The 6,954-nt window shown below is 45.7% G+C and overlaps 1 long non-coding RNA gene across 1 annotated transcript; it reads right to left on the reverse strand.

The window, feature by feature from the left end:
• Positions 1-2,367: 2,367 nt before the first annotated feature.
• Positions 2,368-5,884, reverse strand: LOC130146956 (uncharacterized). The gene is made up of 2 exons (XR_008821057.1): positions 4,067-5,884; positions 2,368-2,655 (listed from the first exon to the last, which is right to left on the reverse strand). It is a non-coding gene; the product is annotated as an uncharacterized LOC130146956 (long non-coding RNA).
• Positions 5,885-6,954: the final 1,070 nt, after the last annotated feature.

Genomic DNA, 6,954 nt, shown 5'->3' on the forward strand with positions numbered 1-6,954 from the left:
TCTTTTAACTCTCAAGAACATATTGAAATGAAGAAATTAAAACTACGTTCAAGTGCTTGGGGATATTTCTATTTTGGGGGTATATTCTGAATAGTGAACATAATTTAGAAGGAACTCCACTGTTTTTAAAGAGAGAAGTGACACATGGAAGTTATTTGCATGTTAGCTGGAGAAACATTGAAGGAAATGCAAATTTAACCCTCAGACTGGCAAGGACAAAACTGCAGCACATTCCACTTTCATGAGATTTAAATAAGTCTCCTCTTTGCCACAGATGAATAGACAGAGCTCTCACAGGCCTTTGTAGGTCTCAGCTCTGTTCCTTCCAGAAGCTGCTGCTGGAAAATCTGGCCTCTTATTTCTTAGTTCCCTGGAGCATTTTGTACCCATATAGTTACACATGATTTGGGTGACTATAGTGGTCACAAGCCCTTTGTTAACATACCTGTGCTGTGCATAAATTATTGAGGAGTCACTGGCCTGGGCTCATCTTCCACCCAAGGCACTGATCCATCGCAATCCATGTAGGGATTTACCTATTGCAATGCGTTCTCCGTTTCTAGCATCTTGGTACAAATTCACTGGGCTGAACATGAGACGAGTCTCACCCTTTCCTTTCCAAAGAAAAGCAATCAAGTCAATCATCTCATTATAAAGAGGCATCTCCAGATACAGCACATCAGGTACCTCAGATAAACCAGAGCTATTGAATCCCAAACTAAACTGATGTCCGTGGTGTGTCCAGCAACAGAAAATGTGAGGTGGAAAGCGCCAGCTTTATATGCACTTATAACTTCGACACTTGCAACAGTTCAATGGGAATTAAAGACGGTGAGCTGGGAATGCTGCCTGGCATAAGGATGACCTATTTGAGGGAAAGGTGAGCAGGTAAGTAGAAAGGAGAGGGATGTCACCAGTATGCTGTCAGGATTTAGCAGTTAGACCAAATTTTTTGTTTCTGTCACTGGCCCTATCATATTTTAGCTATTTCAAAATATGACGATTAGCCATGTACCACTATAGATAAAGGTGTATAGGGAGAGGAAGGATCAGACTAGGATCACATAGCAGTGATGTACTACACTCAATGTCACTCAAACTTCTGAAGCCAGGCAATAACAAGTAAAGGTACACACCAAAACTACCTAAGTTCTGCTCTCTTTGAACAAGTGTAGTTTAATTCATATAAATACATTTTGCCTCTGAAGATTATAGATATTGTTCTAGGATTGAGGCTCCAACACTGATTCCATCTCATTGCTAAACCTAAGCATATGTTTACCTGAGACATATTAAACCAAAGCATCCCACACAATTGTGCACTCAAACTTTTAGTCTGGTACCCGGAATTAATCCTGTTCTATTTTACAACAGTTTATCTTATTCTTAGCCACATAACTCTTACACAAAGTTATATATATATATTCAGAGGCCTACCATGGACCCCCACAACACCCTCTTGCCTGTGCATCAGCAGCCCTTACAAGACCATGGGAGTCCACCACTGACACATGGTATAAAACTTGGCTTTGGCCATTCTGGATTCCTTAGGGAATTTCTCTTATCTTCTTTTGATCATGTAAATAGGGTGAATCATATAATGCCCCAATAACAGCTCTCTTAAGATGTTCCAGCTAATCCCCTAACCCCTCAATTCAGCATCATCTAAAGGTGGGGACACAGCTGGATACCAGCAGATGACTCCAAGTGATTATTATCCATTCCAGGAGGAAGAGCTAAGGTTGCATTAGCACATACCTTGATTCCTCGCTGGTTTTAAGAGATCAGTGTTATGGAATTGCACACCCTGAAAAAGCACGAGACATTGCAGAGAAATTTTGACAATGTGTTAGTGTATTTTTCAGCAGGATTATTGAGGTGAAGCGTTTTAAATCACAAGTTCACTCACTTCCTCCTCACCCTCTGTGTGCAATCCTCTCTTCCTTCGTATGACTACCCCATTCAGAAAAATTGAGACAGTTTATCTCTCAGAAGTCTTTAATGCACTGCTGGCCCTGTGTTCTGGTGTAAGAGCTTATGCATGGTGTCCTTATTTGCTGTAAACCTAATCATAAGCTTGTATTTTACCTATACAAACTATTTTAGATGACAAAATATGTACATTTTTTCTGTAGAGAAGTATGATTGCATTTGAAACTGATGTGGAAAATAACTGATACTGGAAAACAACATCCTGCAAAGACTATAGCCACTTTCAGTTTTGACCTGCAACTGTGCTTCAAAGTGTGGCAAAATAGACAAAGTGAAACCTGAACAGACATGGAGAAATGGGAGAAAGGAACATTGCCTAGGAAAAGAACTCTTCTTTTCCCCGTTTGACAATAGCAGAAAGTTATTTTACACATGTATCTGTACAAGATGATTGGGTACCTTTTATTGCTAAACTACATTGACATATGTGAGGTAAATAAATCCATCTACTGCTGATACAAAGTTATCTTATCCTGTATGATGCAACAAATACATTGTTTCAAATTTAAGGTGGCCTTTTGACTTCTGCCCTTGGTGAGCCCCAGTTTGTATTTTACTTGTGAGCCTGCTCATCTCCGCTGTTTTCCATTCATCTCCAGTTCTGCCAGGTGTATTCATCTCCAGTTCTACAAGGTGTTGAGAGACAGTCACCAGCAACTGGAACTGTAGTGAGATTAGGTAAGGATGAACACAGCATGATGACAATCTTGCCTGCTCCATTTCGCAAACTCTTAATTGCACCAGTATGAAAGCCCAGGACTTCCTTATTACATTTGTCCCATTTTCCTTGGTACTAAATCAAATTAAGGTGTCATTTTATTATGTATTAAGTATCTTCATGTGTACCTTTTGCTGTGGTTGCTAAAGGTCCGAAACAAATGAAATACATCATTACGTCTGTGCAGGATGTGGCAGAACACACAAGATGAAGTTCACAGGGTACATTGACAAAGAAGAAATGGGGAAAACCAAATGAAAACAGAAATTTGGCACCGGGACTTTCTACACAGGGACACCAGAGGCAAGATGCTGAGAACATATAGACAAGTAATGGCTCCACTGGAAGGACTGTTTAGTCTGGGCATTAGATCTGAAAACCAGACAGCACTGGCTCAGCTGTTCAGGATAGTCCACTGCTGGCTCAACTGCTCGAAAAGCCACATGCCCTTCATTGTGTAGGTTTTACACTGAAGATTTCACAGTCATAGGACATATAGCTGTAATGTGAAAATTACACAGAAGAAATTCCTCTATGCTAGTACAAATACATCTTCTTAGAAAATTAGATTGTTTTGTGAATCTTATTAATCTGTCAAAGCTTAAACCTATGTACTACACTGACCTTCATACACTCAATGGTCCCCAGGTTTAGGCATTTGTGGACAGTTAATATAACAAGAATATAAATCTAAATACATAGGTATGAGATGAAAACTACACTTTCCAATGTAATTCATTCCCTGACTTTCAATATAGACTAGACTAGACTTGACTAGACTGGACTGGAGTGGAATGGAATAGAATAGAATATTTTCAGTTGGAAGGGACTTACGATGATCATCTAGTCCAACTGCCTGTCCAATTCAGGGCTGACCGAAAGTTAAAGCAAATTATTAAAGGCATTGTCTAAATACCTCTTAAACACTGACAGGGTTGAGGCGTCAAACACCTCTCTAGGAAGCCTGTTCCTGTGTTCCACCACCCCCTCAGTGGTGAAATACTGAAATGTTGTTCTTCTGCATGAAATGTGATTAATTTGTGGCTTTCTATAGCTACACCCGGTGTTTACTGTTGAAAGATAGGCATACGTACTTTCCAGCAACACCTAATGATCATCACCTCTTCAGTCAGTCACTATATCTGAGCTATAGCACTGAGAAAGCTTTTAATTTTTTTCTGTTATAGGGCCATTAGGAATTAATGTTCAGTGTTACAAATTTTGCTATGGAATGTGCTTATTAAATGCTTTAGAGGAAAAGTTAAAAAGATGAGCTAGTTTCAAAGTGTTTACAGTTCAATTTTCTACATGGCAAAGCAAGTCTGCCAAACATGAAGGAGGTTTACAGGGAATTACCTGAAATAAAATCTGGTTGTTTCCCTTTCCTATCACTTCTGAACACTATGATGGTAGGATAAATATGTGGCAGATGAAACACAGGTCTGCTTCTCTTAAAAAAAAACCCACCAAAAAAAAAAAACCAACCCACAAAAAAACAAAGCAAGCAAGCTACTGGGTGAATTGTTCTTGAGCACTTTCCCTCCTACCCAAATTTCATGTTTCATTACATGCAGAAACAGTCATATGGAAGTGAGATGCAACAGAAACACAACTGATGAAAAGGTGGACAACAAACATTAGCAAATTGTGGAGACAGACCTAAATATTTGAATGTTCACCAAGATATAGGAAGAATACATAAGTCAGCCGTTATTTGTAAGAGCGTGAAAGAATTCTGTCTGTGGCCAGGGCACTCCCATAATTTCTTGTGAGAGGAGCTCTGCACTTTACAGCAACCTTTTAGTAAGTTACAGTGGGTAACTTAGTGGTTGGCATTGTTCAGGCCAGAACCTTCCCAGTTCCAAGGAAAAGAAGTCAGAGAGTACTAGTGCCAGTAAAATGTTGCTAACTCCTATTCAGGCTCATGCAGCAGAAGACTCTCCTATGCTGCAGTCCTGACCCATGTAAGTCAGGCTGGCAAAGCACTTTCCTATGTGCTTTATTCTCTCATCTTTGACAACTGTTGTTTTCCTTCCTCAAAGAGGCTCCTCTGAGGAGGCAGCAGGTGTGTACATCAGAGTTCCTCCTGTTCCTGTCTTCCAGACCTAACAGAAGGAATGAAGAAAGAAGCAGATCCCACAGGTCATTAAAAATGCATTCTCCCTTCCTGTATCCCTGATTCTTAAAAGCTTCTCTGGCTTTGCTGCATTGGGAACTGGTTGGCCACCCGCCTTTCATAACCTCCTACACATTTCGTTGTACTGATATTCAAGTGTCTGGGCAACCTTCTCTGTGGAGTCTTCCCTTAGATTTCTGAGGGTAATTGGGAATGACTGAGACATAGATAAGTAGCAATGGGACCGACAAGTAAAGGATTAATTTTTAAGATTTGCAGGGGTGACATAAAAGAAGTTGAAGAGGAAAGCAAGGGGGGAAACAATAAAGCAGTGGTCAGCTTGCTGAGTAGGAAAGGCTTATTTGGGGAGTGCTGAAGGTAGCAATGCCCAAAAAGGGAGTGGTGAGAAGAGCTGAGAATCTGTCCTTAAAAAGGTGCGTATGAGATGCAGCCAAATGTCAAAGAGGCGATGCTTGGTAGACTGCCAGAATTACAACATGTAGTAAATATGGGTTAACTAAGGATTGCCAGACTGTTTCAATGGAAGTAGATAGGCTTCTCCTAAAGGAGCAGGGACTGTCTGTGATCTGTTTCTGATGGCAAGAGTTGAGGAAAGCATGTCACCACCAAAGGAAAGGCTGTGGGGAGTGCAAGCAAGCCAGGAACTGTGCACGATTTAAGCCTTAAAACATCACAGATGTGGAAAAAGATACCAGCCCTGGCAACATGGAGAAGCAGGTCAGGTTGTAATATGGCCTGTAACGGAGTGTCCCGGGGCTTTTCCCACACGTGGAAACATCATCACAGGAGCACACCTAGGCTCCCGGGTCAGAGAAAACATTCTCGGATCTACATGACTGTATCAGATGCCTGTTGCCGTGTCACTGCTCAGCTGCCATCACTGTCGCACGGTAGCTCACCCGCCCTCCGCTACGCGACCTCGCTTCGCGCCGAGAACCGAACCGCGGGCACCACCGGCAGGTGCCATTTTGTGGCACAACCGGCCCGAACGCCTCGCGCAGCCCCCGCCGCGGCGGCCCCGGCGCTGCCGAGGCTCCCGTGCGCAGGCCAGCCGCCCGAGGGGTGCCGCCACCGTGCCCGTGCCGCCCTCAGCCCGCAGGCGCCGGCCGCAGCCCGTCGCGCGTCGCCCCGCGGCCTCCGCCGGCCCCGCGCCCGCACTACAGCGCCCAGCAGCGCCGGGCGGCGCGGGGGCCGCTGGGAGAGCCGTTAGGGGCGGGCCGCGGCGGGCCCGGGGGAGGTAAACCGCTGCCGGTCGGCACCTGCAGCTGGCGGTACAGCTCGGCCGCTGGGCGGTAACCGCTCGTTGCGAAAGGGCTGAGGCGGGGGCTGAGGGGCCGCTGCGTGCCAGCGGGGCGCCACGGGGGGTCAGCCCCGCTCCCCCGCCTCCGAGTTTTCCGGGGCACCAGCGGCTCGGCGCGCCGTCGGAAGGAAGGGGAGGGAGGGAGGGAGGGAGGGAGGTGGGCGGGCGGGCGGGGGGTGGCGGGGCTGTCGTTGTAGGTGCGAACCTGAAGGGGAAAAAGCCCGACGGGCTAAGGGAAGCGAGAGCGGCGGCTCGGACCCGGTGCGGGCCCAGCCGCGGCAGCGCTGACGGTGTCGGCTGGCGCGGGGTGCGGGAGCCGCTCCTTCCCGCCCTGGGTGGCGCCTCGGGCAGCCAGGTGAGGAATCGGAGGGTGACTTCGTGGCTTCCAGAACCACTTCACAGGCAGCCTGGAGAGGAACGGCTGTGAGACGGTTGCCGTGCCTGTGGGCTGTGACCGCGCTTGTCGGCGTTTGTTCCAAATGCAAAGGTCAGGCCCTGAGAGGCAGATCCTGATACCGTAAAGTCGGCCATGGAGAAAAACCCTCTTAAGACTTGATCTGAAGTTTTAGAAGGCGAGCATTCTTTGTTACAGCGCTGGGAGCACAGGGGAATGTTTTCTCCGGGCGTGCTCAACAGTTTACTCGAGGGTATACGTTGCATGCAGTAGAGTGCTTGCCCATTCATAATGTATTACATACTCATTTTCATTCACATACAGGATAGGTTACAAGTTTATCGCTTCTAATGCAAACCAGTACGCAGCCTCAGGCAACACTGCTCAAGTTTTCACTAACTACGCGCGCTCCC

Source organism: Falco biarmicus, chromosome 3 (genome assembly GCF_023638135.1).
Source record: "Falco biarmicus isolate bFalBia1 chromosome 3, bFalBia1.pri, whole genome shotgun sequence".
Taxonomy (NCBI): Eukaryota; Metazoa; Chordata; class Aves; order Falconiformes; family Falconidae; genus Falco; species Falco biarmicus.